This window comes from Pipistrellus hanaki (assembly GCF_964339955.1).
Source record: "Pipistrellus hanaki genome assembly, chromosome: 1".
Classification (NCBI taxonomy): Eukaryota; Metazoa; Chordata; class Mammalia; order Chiroptera; family Vespertilionidae; genus Pipistrellus; species Pipistrellus hanaki.
The window spans coordinates 37,251,945-37,272,647 of record NC_140503.1 but is presented as its reverse complement, the minus strand read 5'-3'; the positions used below and the strand labels follow the sequence as shown (position 1 = coordinate 37,272,647).

The window sequence follows — 20,703 nt, the reverse complement described above, 5'->3', positions numbered from 1 at the left end:
CCTCTCTTAAATCAATAAAAATATATTTAAAGAGAAAAAAGAATAGTACAAAGAAAACCCATCTAACCCCTACTAGTTTCATCTAGTTTACCCATTGACTGTATCATCATGCAACCACTGCCTCTCTCCCTGCACACAATTTCCTTTTCTGAACCATTTGAGAGTAACTCACTGTAACTCTTCACTTCTAAACGTTTCAGTGTCTATTTCCTAAAAATAGGGATAATGTACAGTTAACAGCTAAAGAAAATTTGATGCTTACATATCTATTCCGTAATGTGTATTCATATTGTATTTCTTGGCCTAGCATTGCCTTTTAAGTAATTTCCCCCCCTCTGGTATTGGATCAGTTATCATGTCTCTCTTGACCGGGAACATTTCTGCAGCCTGTTTTTGTCCTGTGTGACATGGGTGCCCTCAGTTTTGGTGCATAATTTCCAGGGAAATTGATTGTTAGCTAATGCTGGTTTTAATAAAACTCTGAGTCAGAGATAAATCAATAGTGGATGTCATCTTCCTCCTAGGACTTCGTTAGGATCACACAGCATTCTGGACGTGAAACACACCCGCTAATGAGGCCTGGCCCAATCAGCCAGTGGTCCTGTTGTTCTCTAATGGGCTTTCCTGTTTAGGTTTCCCCCTTTGCCCTGGGCACAGTCAATGGCTGAGACAGACTCTGCGTCTGGAGTTCTGTGACTAAGCTTATTCTGAATTAGAGCTGGGTTTCAAATGAGAACCAGGTCTGTTTTTCAGTTAATTAATTTATAGCATAAGAGAAAAAAAACTAAGAGCTTGAGTTAAAAAAAAAAAATTAATGAGAAGATACTGATGTGATTGGGAACAGGCTTTTCCCTTCAGCTTTATTTAATATATTTCATTAAAAAACAAATGTAATTAAACTAGATTTAGCACATAACAAGTTCTGGCTTTTTCTTTTCTCTTTTTTTTTTTTTTTAACAGGAACATTAGATTAAATTATTCATCTGAAAATATTATTCGATGGGGAAAAATCCATTAGATGCATAAAGACAGATTACATTAAATAGCTAATTGGGAACAAAGATTCAACCCTGTAATGCAGATAAGGAAAAGTCATTAGTTTTGAAATACATTTTTATGCAATGTCTTATAATCTAGTTTAAATCACTGTCATGGTACCTTTTGGTCCAAAAATGGAGTCATGCCCTGGCCAGTGTGGCTCGGTTGGTTGGGTGTCATCCCGGGCACCAAAAGGTTGCTGGCTGGATTCCCAGCTCAGGTTGTGGCTCAATCCAGGATCCAGAGTGCAGGAGGCAGCCAATAAATGTTTTGCTCTTACAATAATGTTTTTTCTCTCTCTCTCTCCCTCTCCATCTCCTTCTTCCTCTCCCTCTCCCTCTCTCTCTCCCTTTCCGTCTCTCTATCTACCCCCCCCCCTCTATCCCTCCCCCTCTCTCTCTCCCTCTCTTCCTTCCTTTTTCTCTGAAAATCAATTCTAAAAAAGAGAATGCCATTTTCAAACGACTGAATACCATTCTCACTTAGAAAGCAACTAATTGTGGGCCTCTAACCCAGGTCAGGAAATTAGCAATTAGGATAAATTGGCTCACTTTCCTAATTCAGTGGATACCTCGTGCTCTGGAAACCCAAATGGACTTAAGCCAAAGGAAAACCTACTAACACCAAGTGTAAAGCATCCCTGATGAAACAAAGGTTTCCAGACCCCTTTCTAAACCATCTTCCGTATTTCCCTACAGGAGGTTAGATGTGATGCAAACGAAAGGCAGTTCTTCTGTTTCTGAGAGCTCCCCTTCCCTGGGGCACCTTGACAAAGGACAGACACACTTCTCTCTCCTTGTGTAAATGGAATAGATGGCTTCCTTCTGAATGAGTCTGTGCAGGCTGAATGCAGAACACAGTCCTGTGCCCGGGAATAGACTCTGGCCTTCGCCTTCCTGCTTCTCAAAGTGGTTTTCCATCCCTTAATGCACCCAAATGGGATTTGGAGAGGCCGCTCCCCACTTCCTCCCAGAGATGGCTCCTCCACTGAGTCATGCAGACAAACACACACCAACGTCCGGGGCGTTTTCCTTCTAAGCACAGACAGGGTCTCATGTTGCCTAGAGCGTCAGCAGCTCCCTCCAGTTTCGCAGAGGAGGTGGCCAGCCCTGCCTAGGGCCCCCCTGAGCACCCAAGGCGGGTGTCTGAGTGCCCTACAGAGGGGGGAGGAGAAGTGGGGACGGGGTGTGTGTGTGTGTGTGTGTGTGTGTGTGTGTGCGCGCGCGCCCTTTTTACAAGAGCAGTAGGTGTGCCAGTGTGCAGGATGGGTGGGATAGACTGGTTGGTGGCGATAGTAAATGGGTCAAGGGTTTGGATTGCCCGAAACAGTATTTCAAGAATTAGGCATGGCTTTTTAAATCACTGTGAATAATTTCTTTTCCAATCTGCCAAGAGAGCCCAGATACAGTCATTTAATTTTCTGGCTTTTAGAAGGTTGTGAACCTCTGGGTTCAATCACTGTTGGATTTTATTTACCAGAACCCAATCAGATGATTGGATAAATTGTTTTTTACTTTGACAGTAACTATAATTCTTGTGGCATTATTGCTTTAGAAAGGCTAAAAATTTTAAACTCCCAGGGTTCCTGCCAATCAGTCTTAAAAAAAAAATACTCTGACACTTGTTAAAATGATAAGGAGGACTATTGTAGAGAGCATTGCGCTAAAGGAGAGAGATGGGATTAATAATTGACAAGTTGAGTGAGGGGCTCAGCAGATGAAAATCAAGGGTGGAAGACTTGCAAAACCAACTTAACAGGATTCTGGCCAAAGGCGGGTCAAAGACATAGACATCAAAGTTGGGGGATGAGGAACTTGATCCCAGCAAGGGTGCAGGCCAAGGTCGATGCCTAGTTGAGAGAGGGCTCAGAGGAGTCTGTCTAAAGTTTGGTCAAGAGAGTCTTTGTAACATGTACTGCATCTGGTTGTCCACTGCAGGAGGAGATGGGGGCTCTGGTTCAGTCCATCTGAGGAGGAGGAAAGCCCTCTTCAGACCTGAGCTTGGGCGCCAATGCACACAGAGCTGCTGTGCAAGGGCCCCTGCCTTCCTCTCTCTGAGGGGATGGCTGAGAATACAGGGGTCGGCAGTTGGGCCCACAGAGCTTTTAGGCCTTCTGTCCACTGTGTCCACCGCCACCAGTGCAGCCAAACAGAGGAAGAGTCACTTTTCATTAAATGCATTAAAAATATTGGAAGACTATATATATATATATATTAATATCCAGAATATTAATGTTCTTTTTTAAAATTTCTTTATTGATTAAGGTATCACATATTTGTCCTCAACCCCCCATTCCAATCCCCCACCCCTTACTGGATATTCCATATTGGGTATATAATTTGCAAATACTTTCTTCCATTTTGTAGGTGGCCTTTTCAATCTGTTGATAATATCCTTTGAAATACATAGTTTTAAATTTTGAAAAAGTCCAACTTATCTATTTTGTCTTTTGTTGTCTGTGTTTTGGTGTCACATCCAAGAATTCATTGGTAAATTCAATGTAATAAAACATTTCCCCTGTGTTTTCTTCTAAGAGTTTTATACTTTTAGGTTTCATATTTAGGTCTTTAATCCATTAGAGTTAATTTTATATATAATATAAGGTGTGGGTCCAATTTCTTTCACTCCCCCCTCGCCCCCGCTCAGTGGATATCCACTTTTCTCAGCACCATTTGTTGAAAAAAACTGTATTTTCCCCTTTGGATGGTCTCGGCACCCTGTTGATCATTCAGTTTTATCTTCTGTTGAGAAGAAAAAACTGTTAGAATAACATTATTTTTAGATGTACATTTCACTTTTCCATCAGTTTTTCAAAATCTATGCATCTGCCAGTTATGCACCAACCCTTTGCTCAAGAATCAATGGGGGTGGTGACTTCCCCTCTACTAAGGTGATGAGGCCTGGCCATACAAAGGCCTCTGCCAGTCTGGTGGTACTAGTATGGTTTGAGGAAACCCAGACCTCTCTACATTTTTGTTGAGTATCCTACAGATTGAACTTTTCTCCTAAGGAACACATTTCGTCAGCTTAGCAAACTTTTAGAATGCCAGCACACATGGGAGAAATAAAAAATATTAGTCACTTAAATGCCAGTGTGAATTCATTTACAACATGGTTTTCCTCCCAGTTGAACTGGATTGGAGGGTTGGGGAGAAGGAGCGGGAGAGGAAAGGCCACATTCCAAGCAGGGCAGGCCAGGGCGTCACTCTGGACAGCACGAGACGCTGAGCACCCTGGATGGACCGAGAAGAGGACCATCGCCCAGAAGGGGAAGTAGGAGGATCTAAAGATAAACTTGCCTACTCCACAGCTGTGCCAGGGAGAGGCCTGGACGTGAGTATGAGTAATCCATAGATGTGCATGACCATGACCTGGCCCTTGCATGTTTATTTTAAAGTAGTAGCACATATTTCTCCAGGCCTGGCAGCATTTCTTTTAGGTATTGTCAGTCCAATCATTCTTTTAGGGGAAAATAAAAAAGATTTCAGTGCTGAAGAACATCTAATGAGCGGATTTTCTTTCTGTGACCCAACCTCATCCTGTGCGTACACGTACACACACACACACACACACACACTCTTATCTGTTCGGGGTATTTGTCATGATTTTGTAATGATTCTAATTTGAGTGGATTGCACATATTTACTGGACATATTTAAATAGCAAATATTCAAAATGTAGACTATATTGTTGAAGCTAGATTCTCTGTGAGAACTGGATATTTTATATGTTTTTATTTTTAAATTTTTTTTACCAATAAACCTTAATTTTAAACATTTTTATTGTTTTTTCAAAAAGAGAGAGAGGAAGGGAGAGGGCAAGAAACATTTATGTGAGAGCCATAACTTTATTAATGATAGAAATAGTACAGATTTCAAACCAGGCTGCAATTACTCTTTTGAAACATCAAAAAAAAGACACACACAAAAAAACCCACAAACAAAAACCATGGTTACAGGGTGAATTTCATAATACCATTCACAATATCATTACTGTTGATCTTCAGGGCTTGGACTGACTTTGCTCTTGACACATTTGCTTGTGACATGAGCAATTCTGTGTCCTTAACTATCATAACCTGTTTCATCAACCTCTTCCTCTTCACCCTCTGCTTGTACTGTTGGCGTCTGTGTGTTTCCTTGAATGTCTGAGACAGCTTCACCTTGAACTTTGAATCTCTCAGCAGCGGCTAGCAGGACTTGCTGAGATAAACCCTCCATCTAGGCTTCCCCCCAAACTACGTAGGTTCCCGAGGCTGGGCTCTTGTAGACATCTGGCTTTGTGATGACAAAGAGATATTCTTAGATTTTCAGATAATGACCCTAGTAACCCTTGTAACTTGTCCAAGACCAAGTTTGGACACAGCCCTCTGCGCGTCCTCTTCACTCCAGCTCTGTTTGGCCTCCCTGACCAGCTCTTCGCCGATCTCAGCGGCTGCCAGTGGGGCTTGTGTGGTTTGCCTGTGCGGACTCTTGTTCCTCAAGCTCAGGTCCTGATTCCTCGCTGCCAGGTTCTGTCCCAGACCTGATCTCTGCCTGTGGCCGTGGCAACTCGTGCTCTGCGGCAGGGACGGTCTCTGTGACTTCAATGGGCATTTTGTGTGGGGAACACACAGCCAAGGTGGCCCCGAAATGAATATTTTAATAGTTCCATTCTTCCATTTCAAGCATTAGAATGTTTCTTAAATTATTAAAGTTTGACATTTTGTCAAGCTCCTGTGTCTAACCAGAGTCATCTCTACTACACAGTAAAGAAAGTAGCTTTATATTTTGATTCAGTTATCTCTAACGTATCTTTTATTCACAAAGGAAAAGGTGTGCCGAGATCATATCCAAAACTTATATCTCATTAGTGCTTCAGGAATCCCATTACTTTGACCACACAGGCATTGACCATTGCTGGGTGTCGGTCCCATAAAAAGTACCAGAGTCCGAACCTGTACTCCCTTAGTTCTGTGCTAAGCGTCCCCCCTATCTATCACAGAACCACTTATACCTCACTTTGTGGTCTTCACACTGTTGTAAGAGAGCTGACTTGTGACACTAGAGTGCAAGATATCACAAATCACTCTGGCCAATGCTTTTTCTCTTTAACAAACCAGTGACTGTTTTTAAGAAGTTATGAGAGAGGCTATCTTGTACTGTCATTAGGAGGCTGGGATTTCTACTTGCCAGTATCTTTCAGCCAGTATCTACTTTGTTGTTTTTGAGGTTTTTGTTTTTTTGTTTTGTTTTGTTGTTTTTTTTACTTATGTTGTCCAACACTTCAGGCCCTCAAATCTAGTAACTATTTTCTCCTAGATTATGAGCAACCCTTAACACACTGCTAAAAGAAAAACTGTACTGCCAAACAAGCAACAAAAATATATAAATGTATTTTAATATATTTTTATTGATTTCAGAGAGGAAGGAAGAGAGAGTTAGAAACATCCATGATGAGAGAGAATCATGGATCAGCTGCCTCCTGCAAGTCCCCGACTGGGGATCGAACCCATAACCTGGGCATGTGCCCTTGACCAGAATCAAACCTGGGACCTTTCAGTTAGCAGGCTGACGCTCTAGCCACTGAGCCAAATCAGCGAGGGCAAACAAAAATATTTTTAACACAATGGTGGGCATCTTGCTTGATTAGCTAATGTATATTTTATATATTTATATTTGGGGGAATACATTTTTCCCTGTTTAGAATTACAGTTGACTCTAGAACAATGCAGAAGGGAAGAGGGAAGACCTCTGCACCTTTGAAAATCCACATACTCAGACTCCCAACCAAGAAAATGACCCTTGAACTCTGTAGTGGGCCATGCAGTTCAAAACCATGTTGTTTAAGGGCCAAATGCATTTCTACTATTTGAGATAATCTCTGATTAAAATAATGGAACAGCTAATAAGTGTTTGAGTGTGGTAGAATGGAATAGAAAGCAAATTTCACTTTGGAACAAAATATTCCTGATAACATTTTTTCTTTTAAAGATTCCAATGTGATATCATAAGTGTATGCATATATCTATACTCATCAAATTATATGCCTGAAGTATGTGAAGTATTTTTTTTGTATATTATGCCTTAATTGAGCTATCCTCAAATGAGCCCAAAGAGAACACAACATAATTAAATGAACACAACATAATTAAAATGCCAAAGGTTAAAGACAAAGAGAGAATCTGAAAAGCAGCAAGAGAAAAACAATTAGTTACCTTCAAGGAAACTCTCATAAGACTGTCAGTTGATTTTTCAACAGAAACTTTGTAGGCCAGAGGGATTGGCAAGAAATATTCAAAGTGATAAAAAGCAAGGACCTGCCACCAAGATTACTCTAAACAGCAAACCTATCATTTAGAATCTGACATATGAAAAGCTTCCCAGACAAGGAAAAGCTAAAATGTTCATCACCAGCGAAGTATTACATAAAATGTTAGAGGGACTTCTTTAAGAAGAAGGAGAAGAAAAAGTTCAAAAATATGAACAATAAAATGGCTATAAATACATATCTATTAACAAATAAAATAAATGAAGAAACAGAATAGAAACAAACTCATAGTTACAGAGAACATTTTGATGGTTGCCTGATGGGATTGGGATGGGGGAGGGGTGAAAAAAAAGGAATTAAGAAGTACACATTGGTTATAAAATAGTCATGGGATTTTAAAATACAGCATAGGGAATATAGTCAATAATAGGCTTAATAGCAGAAACTGGTTTGGCTCAGTGGTAGAGCGTTGGTCTGCGGACTGAAAGGTCCCAGGTTCGATTCCGGGCAAGGGCATGTACGTTGGTTGCAGGCACATCCCCAGTAGGGAGTGTGCAAGAGGCAGCTGGTTGATGTTTCTCTCTCATTGACATTTCTAACTCTCTATCTTTCTCCCTTCCTCTCCGTAAAAAAATCAATAAAATATATTAAAAATAATAGTCTTAATAACTATGCATAGTGTCAGATGGATACAAGATTTTTCAAGATCACTTAGTAAATTATATAATGTCTAATCACTGAGGGGTATGTCTGAAACTAATATAATATTGTATGTCAACTGCAATTGAAAAATGATTAAAATTACAAAGAAAAGACAATACACAAGCAATCCATGGCCTGGAAGAAGTGGCAAAATGTGTATCTACTAGAGGACTTGTTTCCAGAATATATAAAGAACTTGGTAATTCAATAATAAAAACATCCCACTTTTAAAAAGAGGTACAAAAAGTCTTAAACTGATGCTTCAAAGATATATGAATGGTCAGCAATCAGGAAAAGATGCTCGACATCATTAGTCATCAGAGAAATACATATTAAAACCACAATGAACTGGGACTAGATACCATTAGAATGGCTAAAATGAGGAAAACTGACATCAAATGTTGGTGAATCTGCAGGCAACTCTAATACAACTCTAAAACATAAAGTAGTGCATCTACTTTGGGAAAAGGGTTAGCAGTTTCACGTAAAAATCAAATCAAACATATAACTCTCCGTTGGCTTAGAAATTCCACTCCTAAGAGAAATGAAACAAGTGTTAACAAAAATGAATGTTCACAGTAGCTTTATTCATAATAGCTCCAGAATGAAAACATTCCACATGTGCATCAATAGGAAAACGAATAAGCAAACTATGGTGTATTCAGGCAGGGGATGAACCACTGATACATTCAACAACATTGGATAAACCTCAAAGACATGCTGAGCAAAAGCAGCCAAACACAAGAGGACATTGTGTGTGATTCCATTTATAGAAATTCTAGAAGAGGCAAAACAAATCTAAGGTGGAAAAACCCCAAAAAGACAGTGGCAGTGGTTGCCCAGGGGAATGGGCGGAGTGATGAGGAAGGCACGTGGGGGCGCTCTCTGGGGAGATGGAAATGTCTGAATCATAAGAGGACTGTGGATTTCACCCGTGTACCCATTTATCAAATTTATAGCTGAAATTTGTGTTCATGTCAGTTTATATTTTGGCTCAAAAAAAACCCCAAAAAACCAAAAAAAACACATGCCAAAGCCGGTTTGGTTCAGTGGTAGAGCGTTGGTCTGCGGACTGAAAGGTCCCAAGTTCGATTCCAGTCAAGGGCATGTACATTGGTTGCGGGCACATCCCTGGTAGGGGGTGTGCAGGAGGCAGCTGGTTGATGTTTCTCTCTCATCGACGTTTCTAGCTCTCTATCCCTCTTCCTTCCTCTCTGTAAAAAATCAATAAAATATAAAAAAAAAAAAGCACAAAAATAATTGAGTAAAGAGTAGATAGTTGTAAAGTTGATTCAAGAATGACAAGATATTAGTAATTGTTAAAATTGTGTGATGATACATGGGGATTCTATTCTATTTACTTTATGTATGTTTGAGTTAATCCCATAATAAGACATTAAAAAAAGCGAATTGATGAGAAGGAGCATGGATTTTCCTCATTGCTGTACTTTTCCTGGGCAACATTCAGTTGTCCATGTTCATGGAGCAGAATACAGTGGTTTAAAATCACAAGCTTTGGGACGGTTTACTACCTAGTTGGCTTTGAGAAAATTTCTTGATCTCTCCATAGTCCAGGTCCCTCGTATGGCTTAAATGAGATGAAATACATGTAAAGCGCCTTGCCAAGGTCTTGCTTAATGTCAGTTGATGCCCAGCCAGTGTGGCTCAGTGGTTGAGTGTCATTCCATTCATTAACCAGGAGGTCACAGTTCCATTCCCAGTCAGGACAGAATGCACCGATTGTGGGCTCGATCCCCATAAGGGGGCGTGCAGGAGGCAGCTGATCGATGTTTCTTTCTCTCTCTCTCTCTCTCTCTCTCTCTCTCTCTCTCTCTCTCTCTCTCTCTCTCTCTCTCCCTCTCCCTGCTTTTCTCTGAAATCAATAAAAAATCAATAAAAATAAGATAAATGTCAGTTGTTATTAGTGGAGGGCAAATGTGGCAGAGATCATTTTTTGAAATTTCTTATTTGGCTTTGAAAAAAATCCTTTCCTGTTTAACTCCAATGTCATTGTCTGTGATATTTGGGGAATCAGCACGATGGGGTCACACTGGGGCGGTTGGGCTGAGAGGGAATCAGGAGAGGATTCCTGCCCTTGCAGTGAACTCTTCTACTCTACGTTTAACTTGAGGATTAACACCTAAACTTTATTTCTGCAAGACTTCACATTTATATCATAAAGCTCATAAACTGATAATGCATACAATCCCAAAATCGCGGGGTTTTTTTCTTTGTTTGCTTTTTAGAATTTGAATTCTTTTTTTTTTTCTTCTTTTATTCCTTTCGAGAGCACCTGTCTCTGGAAGGTTTTGCTTGGCCCAATATTTAAATTGGCTCTGTTTTCTAACTTCAAAACAGCTAGTGGTAGGGAGAGAAAGCTAAGATTTTTGGACCTAAAAATAGCAAAATAAATAATCCCCAGCTGGCTAACAAAAAAACAAGTGTATAAGCATGTTCGGTCTCAGGCCTGCAGTGCAGTTCCCTCTGAGTTTCTTTCCTTAGCAGCTTGCACTCCGCCCTTTCACACTGTTCAAGGCTAACCATTTCCTTTATGGCTGGAATTCTTTTCCTTATTCATTCAAGAAATCCATTTTGAGCACCCTCTCTGTTCCCCTCCTTCCCCCCCCCCCACCCCCAACACACACCAAAGGCCCTGGGGCAGGGGTCCTCAAACTTTTTAAAGTGGGGGCCAGATCACGGTCCCTCAGAGAGCTGGAGGGCCGGACTATATGAACTACTAATTTCTACTGTAACACCTCGGCTGCGCTCACTGCCCAAAAAACCTGGCGGGCCGGATCAGACTCCTCTGCGGGCCGCATGTGGCCCGCGGGCCGTAGTTTGAAGACCCCTGCCCTGGGGAGAAAGGATGAGCTCGCCGCCCACTTGGTTGATGGCTCGGAGACAGACACTGAGTCAGTGGTGAGTAACTCGTGGGGCACAGAGGGCTGTTAGGAAGGCCTCTCCCAGGTGACACGAGTGCGGACCTGTGAGGAGAGAAGGAACTCCATGGGTCTCTCTCTTGCTTTACATAGTGCTGAGTGCCGATGTCCTTTCTCTTTCAAAGTCCTAAATGGAATTTGCCAGATAGAACTACTTTGATGACCTCCTTGTCCTGATCATTTTTCCAAATCCCTTCAGAGAAGTTTCTCTGCGCACCACGATATATTTTGCTTTTGAGAAGCAGATGTAGGCCCATCTGCTCAGGGTCGAAGTTCTCCGTGCACCCCTGAGATGTGGCAGAGGTTCCCACACCTCAACAATCCTGCGTCTTCTCCCCTGAGGCTGTGCCCGGTGCTCATGTCTGTTCCCAGCCCCTGGTCTTCCTCATCCAGAAACGTAAGGAGCATCGATCTCATAAGAGGAAGTTGGCCTTCCCATGGCTCTTCCCCAGGACGCCTTGTTCTAGGAAGCTTCCCTGTGTCCCCTGCTTTGTCTTGTGTTTCCGTAGCACCCTTTTTGTTGCTTTCTCATCTTTGTTCCTCTACTGCTTTTTTTAATTATTATTATTATTATTGATTTTTTACAGAGAGGAAGGGGGAGAGAGAGAGTTAGAAACATCGATGAGAGAGAAACATTGATCAGCTGCCTCCTGCACACCCCCTACTGGGGATGTGCCCGCAACCAAGGTACATGCCCTTGACCGGAATGGGACCTTTCGGTCCGCAGGCCGGCGCGCTATCCACTGAGCCAAACCAGTTTCGGCTCCTCTGCTGCTTTGGAAAAGCACAGGCATTTACACTCACTGAGCTTACAGCTGACGTTGCTTCACAGGCGGCATCTTATTTTCCTGTTTCTCCGGGATGGTTTTTAATGGTTTGTCTCCCTCGCATTTTCATTTCCCTGTCTGTACTTGTGATATAATTGCCTAATTTTAGCTTCTTTTGAATAACTCAAATCCATACCACGTTACTGCACATGATTTTTCTTTTTTAGGACCTTCACGAGTTTAAAAAACACAGGCACTCTCTGTTTTAGGTTTTCACAAATATTTATTGAACTGCTGTCATGTCCTCGCGTTGGGACTGGGTTTATCTCGCTGACCCCGAACCTGGCCTCCAGCCCTTAGGCCCTGTGCCCTCGCTCCGGGCTCCGGGCTCCGCTGCATCCTGCCCGCTTGTCCCCTGGGCCCGGCATTTCCCAGCGGCTGGCCCGCAGCTCCTCTGACTCAGGAGCACTATCACCTCCATCGCCCACTCGGCCGTTAGTCATAAACCGCCCTGTGATGGGTATCACACCCCTCATGTGATGTCTTCCATGTTTATAAGAGTCTTTTCATCTCTGGGCCCTATTATCACTGATACAGCATTCTCTTCCTCCGGTGCTGAAATATTAGAACTTGTTAGAAGGACCATAGCTCCTTGCTTCCCACCTGCAGCGTCAGGAGCCTGCTTGGGTCTTGCCTATCCATCACGGAGCTTTACCTGCCTCTGAGGAAGGGATGCGAGTGGATCGATCTCTTGGATCAAAATGAGCTGACCGGCCTCCGCTGGTCTGTGACCTCGCGGAGACAGGACTCGACCATTCGTTATTAAGCACCCGTCCCCTTTTTAAAAAGCGGTTGCTTAACCGATTGCAAAAGACTCTGCTCGAGGCGTTTACAGAACACAGCTTCTTAGAGCAATTTCTCAGAATAAGAATCAAGGGCAAGGTTTAGAATCCAATCCAGTTGGCTTAGGGATCATTTTTTTAAGTAGAGATCAGCATAATTTGATCTCAAGAAGTTCTGGGGACCAAGGAAGCATTGTTCTCTCACTTTGCTTGCCTAGAACAACAACAAAACCCCTACAACTCTGGAAGTTCTATATCCCACAGATTGTCTTTACCAGGAACGATGAGAGAAAACATCTGTCCAGTTGTTCTCAGTCAAGATCTTCCTGAGAGGAATTCCGAGCATGTGAAAGCAGGCACGTTCACAGCATAGGCCTCTGTGCATACGGTGCCCTGAGGTCCGGGCCCCGCTTTGCAGGAATGTAGTTCCGGCTTCCTGTAGGACCAACTAGCAGGCATTTACTCTTCATTATGTGGTTGCTTTCAACGACATTTATGAGAAAGCAAAAGGAAGTTTCTAAACTACTGCCAGATGGCACGTACTCGGAGCACGGAAACGAAACCCAATCAAAAAGAAATATATTTAGGACAAGACAGGCCTCTCTTGAGAAACATTGGAAACTGAGGCATTTCCAGCCCTTCCATGAAGACACACAGACTGACGGTACAAACTTATTTACTGAGTTTGAAGCTTAGAAATCCAAGTCAGACCTGAGTGGCAAAGGGACCTCAACAACTGCCTCCTGTTGGCTGCCTGTCCGTGGCTCCGGGCAGTGTCTTCCCTGCTGAGGTTGCGCTTGAAGAGTTAACTCTCTCCCCCTGTTTGGTGCAGATCAGCTGGGAGTGTCGCCCTCCTGTAAAATGATGGCTTTTCAAAACACAGTGGACCCTTGAACGACACAGGTTTGAACTGAATGGGTCTGCTTCTGCGTGGATTTTCCCAATAAATACAGTTGACCCTTCATATCCCTAAGTTTCATTCACATCCAGCCAACTGCAGACCGAGAATTCTGTTTTCTTTTTGTTTTTTTTGAAGGCAGAATTTATTATTCCAAGAACCATGTTTTTCTTTTTCTTTAAACTACAGTTTACATTCAATATTATTTTGTATTAGTTTGGGGTGTACTGCTTAGTGGTTACACATGCATATACTTTACAGAGTGTTCCCCCAGTAGATCCAATCCCCGATAAGCACTGTTTAATCAGGTCCTCTGCTCACTTTTCTTTCTTTATTTCTTTTTTCTTTTCTTTTTTTTTTTTTACAGAGAGGAAGGGAGAGGGATAGAGAGCTAGAAATGTTGATGAGAGAGAAACATCAACCAGCTGCCTCTTGCACACCCCCCACCGGGATGTGCCCGCAACCAATGTACATGCCCTTGACCAGAATCAAACCCGGGACCTTTCAGTCCGCAGACCGACGCTCTACGGCTGAGCCAAACCGGTTTCGGCTCTGCTCACTTTTTAATTGGATTGTGTGTGTGTGTGTGTGTGTGTGTGTGTGTATGTGTTTTGAGTTATATGAGGTGTTATTTTTTATACATTTTGGATATTAAACCCTTATCAGATGTATCTTCTCCCATTCAGTGTTTTTTTTTTGTTTTGTTTTGTTGATAGTTTCCTTTGCTGTACAAAAACTTTTTAGACTTATATAGCCCCATTTGTTTCTTTTGCTTGAAAAAATATATCAGAAAAAAATATTGCTAAAAGAAATGTCAAAGAACTTACTGCCTATGTTTCCTTCTAGAAATTATATGGTTTTGAGTTTTACACTTAGGTCTTTAATCCATTTTGAGTTTGTTTTTATGAGAAGGTGGTCTAGTTTATTTTTCTTTCTTCTTCTTCTTCTTCTTCTTCTTTTTTTTTTTTGCATGTCTCTGTTCAATTTTCCCAGCATCACTTATTGAAGAGACTGTCTTTACCACCTTGTATGTTCTTGTCTCCTTTGTCATCCATTAATTGACCATATATGCGTGAGTTTATTTCTGAGCTCCATTCTGTTACATTGATCTATGTGTCTGTTTTTATGCCATTACCATGCTGTTTTGATTATCATATATCCATGTAGTATAGTTTGATATTAGTTAATGTGATACCTCCAAATTTGTTCTTCTTTCTGAAGATTGTTGTAGCTATTTGGGGTCTTTTGTGATTCCATATAAATTTTTGGATTATTCTAGTTCTAGAAAAATTCATTGGTATTTTAATAGGAATCGCATTAAATCTATAGATTGCTTTGGGCAGTATGGCTATTTTAATAATGTTAATTCTTCCTATCCATGAACATGGTATTTGCTTCCATTTATTTGTATCTTCTTCAATTTATTTTTTCAGTATCTTATCATTTTCGAAGTAAAGGTCTTTTACCTCTTTGGTTAGATTTATTCCTAGGCATTTTTTAATGCAGTTGTAAGTGGGATTGTTTTCTTAGTTTCCCTTTCCGATAGTTCATTGTTGGTATATAAAAATGCAACCAATTTCTGAATATTTGTTTTGTATCCTACTATAATATACTGAATTCATCTATCAGTTCTAGTAGTTTTTTTGGTGGGGTTTTCAAGGTTCTCTCCTACATAATAGTATCATGTCATCTACAAATAGTGACAATTTTACTTCTTTGTTTCCAATTTAGATACATTTTATTTCTTCTTCTTGTGTGATTGCTGTGGCTAGGACTTCCTGAAAATGCTGTTTTTAATTTGCAGTTGGTTGAATCCATGGATGCAGAGGGATGACTGTATGCATTGATTTATGCCATTTATATAAGGGACTTGAGCATCCTCAGATTTTTGCATCCTTGAGGTGGTGGGGGTGGGAGTGTCCTGGAGCCAATCCCGAGGGATGACTGGTAGTTAAGTTTTTGGGGAGTGAAAAGTTTTATGTGTATTTTCAACTGCACAGGTGGTTGGTGCCCATAACCCCTACTTTGTTCCAGGTCAACTGTATACTTTGTAAGAAAATTTATATACATCTCATTTAATCCATGATATTACGTATCTTTTTCATTCTCACTGAACCTACAGTGAACTACAGTAAATAGTCAATTTAAAAGGAAAAATGTCTTGTTTTCCTGTAGATCCTCCTTACTCTGGTACTTGCTGTAGGAATCAGAAACATTTTAAAAACAAACCAAAATAGACTCTGGGTATTTTCCAGATTGTCCTGCTATGTAGCAGTGGTTTTTATGTACCTTTCTCATCCTTTGGATTTGTGCCTATATATTTATAAAGCACTTTCAAATCATGAACACCTAATTTCTTGAGAATCCACATCTTGTTCAGAATTCCTATCTTGTAAAGTCCGCATCTCCATGTACTTTTAGAAGGCTGGATCTAAAGTACAGGGGCACCTTTGATTTTCACCCAGACAGCAAGAGTGGGTGTCAAGTAAGTTCCTTGACTCCTCACCGGTGACTTGAAGGTTTAATAAGATTTGGGTTGACATCTTCACAACCGCTGATGGGTAAATAACACTGCGATTGTATTCTCGAGCTTAAAGTTGATTTTCTAATTGAGCTGATCTGTTCACCTTCTCTCCTTCAGTCCCTCTTGTGACTAACGCACATTTACGGAATAATGGTGTAGCCTGTGCACGTGAGACAGGGCAAAGCCGCTGGCCCACAGGGACCTGAACGCCTGACCCTGGACTCATTAGCTCCGTTCTTAAACCAGGGCCGCCCGTCAGTGGGGTTCACTTGGCAGCAGGGGCCAGGCTCATGTGCTGGTCTAGTCCAGACCCAGTCAAGTGCCTGTAACAAAAGAGCAGAGAGGCCGCTGCCAGGAGCAAGCTGCTTCCTTTCATCAGCCACAGCGACCGTTGGTGTCAGGTTCACACTGGACTTTAGAATCACCCACAGCCTCTCTTAGAAATGCAGCATTTACTCTCCAACAGGAGAGAGAAAGATTTGCCACTTCTGTTCTTAATGTTTACAGATGCTACACATTTAAACCCTTTATTTATACTACGTGTCCTGCAGCTAAATTTTGGGTTGAGCATCAGGTTGCAATTCATCCATTTTGGTTTTGTCTTGGAATTTATTCACCGCTGCTCTTTTATCCCATTTACAAGTGTGTTATCATTGGTCCATGCTATTGTGATGGACATTTGTTTCCAGGTTTTGCTGTTGTAAGTAGTTCTGCTGTGCATAGTCTCATGTATATTTCCTGGTATGCACGTCCAGTTTCTCAAGGATATCTACACACACACACACACACACACACACACACACGCACACACACACAGGAGTGGAATTGTTGGGTTGCAAGATACATCTTGAGATTTACTAGATGGTGTCAAAGTGTTTCTGAAGTTTTTAATTTGTATTTCCATCAACATTAAGTATTCCAGTGAGCATGCACATTATCAATACCTGATACTGTCAGACTGAAAAAAATTTCTTAATCTTCACCCAAGGATATATGTGTTGTTGTTCTTTAAATTGATTTTTAGAAAGGGAGGGAGAGAAACATCGATGTGAGAGAGAAACATGGATTGACTGCATCCCGTACACGCTCCAAATGGGAATCGGGCCAACCTTTTGGTGTATGACACTCCAACCGACTGAGCCAACCCAGCCAGGGCCAGCCTGAAAATTTCACACTAGGTGTGCAACTGTATTTTAATTCTATTTAAATTTTGTTTTCCCCCCATTTTCTACACTACTAGTGAAGTTGAACAGCTTTCCATAGATTTCTGTGGCCACTAAGTTTTCCTCTTTTGTGAAGTACCCATTCCAGTGTTTTGTCCATTTTTCTTTTGGCCTGACCGTGTGGGTATATTTATATGCTAGATGCTAAGCCTTTGTCCATTATGGGTTGCAAATATCTTTTCCCAATTTCAATTGCCTTTTTATACTATAGTCTATAGTTCTCATTTATATGTTTGTGCCTTAATACACAAAATCTTTCCTCAAGGCCATATCAAATGCTCTCCTATGTTATCTTTTAAAGGTTTTGGTTTTATTTTTCTCAGTGAAGTCTTTAATCGTTTGGAATTGATGGTCCAAATTCCTGTTTCACAAAGCTAACCGCCGGCACCATTCATTGGAAGCCCTTCTGTTTCACCCTGACCCGCACGGCTGGCTCTCAGAAATGAGGTTCCCATCCGTGTGCATGTTTGGACTCTGGCGACTTTACTTATCTCTGTGCCAGCATCACACTTTCATATAGTTTTATACTAACTGCTTGCTATCTGCTAAAGCTACGCCCCCACCTATTGTTCCTCAGGAGTGTTTGGCTATGGTTGGCTGTTTGCTCTCCTAGAATAGAAGAAATGCTGTTTTCTAAATGTTCCTTCTCAGAGCTAATTGAATTTATTAATTAGGCAAGGAAGGTAGACATAAGATTTAGATAAACAAGATTTGATCAGTAAACCTGAGCGTAAATATATTTACTTGATTTTTACTTGATCATAGGGGTTACAACATTTAGACTTGAGAATTTATGTTCATGAAGTGTTTTCTTCTTCATCGTGCACTATCTACAAGGCATATTAATACAGATATGTTCAACCCCTTTTGCTATTTTTATCACAAATTTAATTAAGATTGAACTTGGACCACTTCCCCTGAGCAGAAATGCAGATAATGCCTGGCCAGTGAAGCCACAGGAGACTATAATTAGATCTCATGAAATAATGGTCTCAAATTATTTTCAGGGCTTGTAATTTTTAGTATAGGCAGGCCCATGCAAAAATATCAAAAGGGAAACTCAGCCAAGGGTATGTGTGTGCTGGTAACTGTTTACTAAGGAAACAGAATTTTAATGTATACATCCAGCCTGGGAAAGTCCGGATTGTTTATTAAATAAAGCAGAGAAAGCAAGAGGAATCAGCACATGGGAAATAAGGTCACCAGATAAGGCTTTAAAAAAATTTTTTTTTCTACTCAGTTTCCTGTTCTGGGTTGCTCTGTGATCCACTCTGAGAATTTCACTCCTCTTACCCAGACTTAAAATTTCCCATTTCCTGTCACTCCCTGCACTCCTCCTCCATCCTTTTCTGTCCCTGTTGTCCCCTCCCCCATTCTGGAGCTGCCAAACCAGAGCAGTTCACACAGACACACAATCTGTGGGAGAGCTCAGAGCTTCAGTAAACAGCTTCTTCCTGGAGGCTGCTCTGCAGAGGTGACAGGACTCTCAGCAGAGCAGGGCTGTCCGGTATCTGTTAGGTGCACACCCATGGAGCAAGTCAACTCGTCCTTGCCTTTCTTCACAATGACCTAGCTACAAAGAGGAGGAATGAATGCAATAGCTATGGCCGTTTGCAGGTGGCAGGATTTTTCTGGAATCGGCATCACCGTTTTAGAATAGAGCAGAGTCTAGATGGCAGCTGGGCAGGGCGATGCTTTTGGGAGACACATTCAGGATTGGTGATGACACTGTCACCAGGGGGTGGGTTTCAGGGAGCCCCGCTCTCTTTTCTGGATTATCAGAGTGGTGAGAATGTGACCACGTGGTAAGTCACTGGTTTAGAAACAGCAGCAGCCCTTGTCAGACTTACAGACGGTAGAAAGTCAGGAAAGGCACAGGGCAGGGATGCATTCCAGAAGGTTAATAAAAAGGTTGGGTTAAAAGAAACAACTGTTTTAGTGGATAACAACCCTATTCAGTGAGGTGCAGTGTGGGCACTTTAAATATTTTATATAACGTTGTAAGGTATTTCTCCGGATACATTAAGTCAAGAACCCAGGTTGGTCTGATCTCACTTCATCATTAACTGGTAACAACTGTAACGTACTTTTGCCCCTCCCTGTAACACTGGAGGTAAACTGTAACTGAAAAACAAATTAAAAAAATTTTTTTTGTTTAAATTGTGAATGAATCCTGAGGAATCCTACTGTAGTGGTCTCTCCAGAGGCAGCATCCGTCTGTGGGAAGAGCCCTGGCTGTGCCCCCAGAGACGCAGTTTCAGGATGCTGCTGCGTGCCACTCAGTGTCCTGTGGACCGATCCACATTCCCCGGCCTTTCTTTCCCTTCAGTCAGCAGGTTAGACACCTGGAAGCCGCAGTTGTAGTTAATCAGTAATCCTAACATGCTACAAGTTATTTTTTGCACAACCTTGAACTCCTGAAAGTCAGGGACCTAGAGACATTAACTGCCCCCCTCCCCCCATTTTACTGTAAGGTTTAAAGTACGTCCTGGTGACCCGATATGTGTGATCTGGTTATGAAAGGATTCCCACCATCTGCTTACCACACCCGTTACCCTGGGCAGGGGCTGGCTGGACAAGGCCTGAGAAATCATTTGGTCTGGCCCTGCCCAGGCATTAGGGGTGAGTTCATTAAATGTTTGACCAAATATAGCAGGCTCATTTTTAAGATGATAATTGTGTATGGCCTCTGCGAATGACGTTACAAATATCCAAAAGGCCCTTGGCAGGAAAAAGGTTCCCCACCCCTGCTAGAGACGTGAACTTTGGAGGAGGAAAGCACTCGCCATCCTTGACCTTGTGCTCTGACACAGACCAAGAGCGGCTCTGTGGCAGACTGTGTTTGTCCCTTTTTGTTACTGTTGTTAAAAGTCTTATTAGGATGGGGCAAAAGTTGGTTCCAGTTGCAAGTACAAAAAAAGTTTTTTTCCTTGTATTACTATTTATTAATTACTGTATTGTTTTCCATACAGACAACTGTAGACCCACTCTTGCCCACCGATACTAGTTTTAGGTGCATAGCCTGGTGATTAGACATTCACATGCTTTACGAAGTGGTCACCTTGATCTGACAGCCTAGTTAATATATGATTAGATTACTGCATTCCCTCTGCTGTACTTTTACATCCCTGTGACTTTTTTTTTTTTTTTTTAATGTTTTTATCGATTTCAGAGAGGAAAGGAGAGGGAGAGATAGAAACATCAATGATGAGAATCATCTATCAGCTGGCTCCTGCATACCCACTGGGAATCGAGCCAGCAACCCTGGGCATGTTGCTTGCTCTGACTGGGAACCAAACCGTGACCTCCTGGTTCATGGGTAAATGCTTAACCACTGAGCCACACTGTCCTGGCCCCATGACTATTTTTGTAACTGACAATTTGTACTTCTTAATCCCTTTACCTTTTCCACCACCGTTCCCAGTCACCCTCCCAACGATATTAGATTTAGGCGCATAGCATAGTGATTGGACATTTACATACTTTACAAAGTGATCACCTTGATCTGACAGCATAGTTCA

At 41.7% G+C, this 20,703-nt stretch overlaps 1 long non-coding RNA gene and 1 pseudogene across 2 annotated transcripts in view; one reads left to right on the top strand and one right to left on the bottom strand.

The window, feature by feature from the left end:
* Window positions 1-20,703, top strand: part of LOC311619541 — a 73,013-nt gene that overhangs the window by 42,840 nt on the left and 9,470 nt on the right. The gene's annotated exons all lie outside the window — the stretch shown is intronic.
* LOC311611827 (nascent polypeptide-associated complex subunit alpha-like) lies at window positions 4,991-5,633 on the bottom strand (annotated as a pseudogene). Its single transcript has one exon. The product of its transcript is annotated as a nascent polypeptide-associated complex subunit alpha-like (transcript).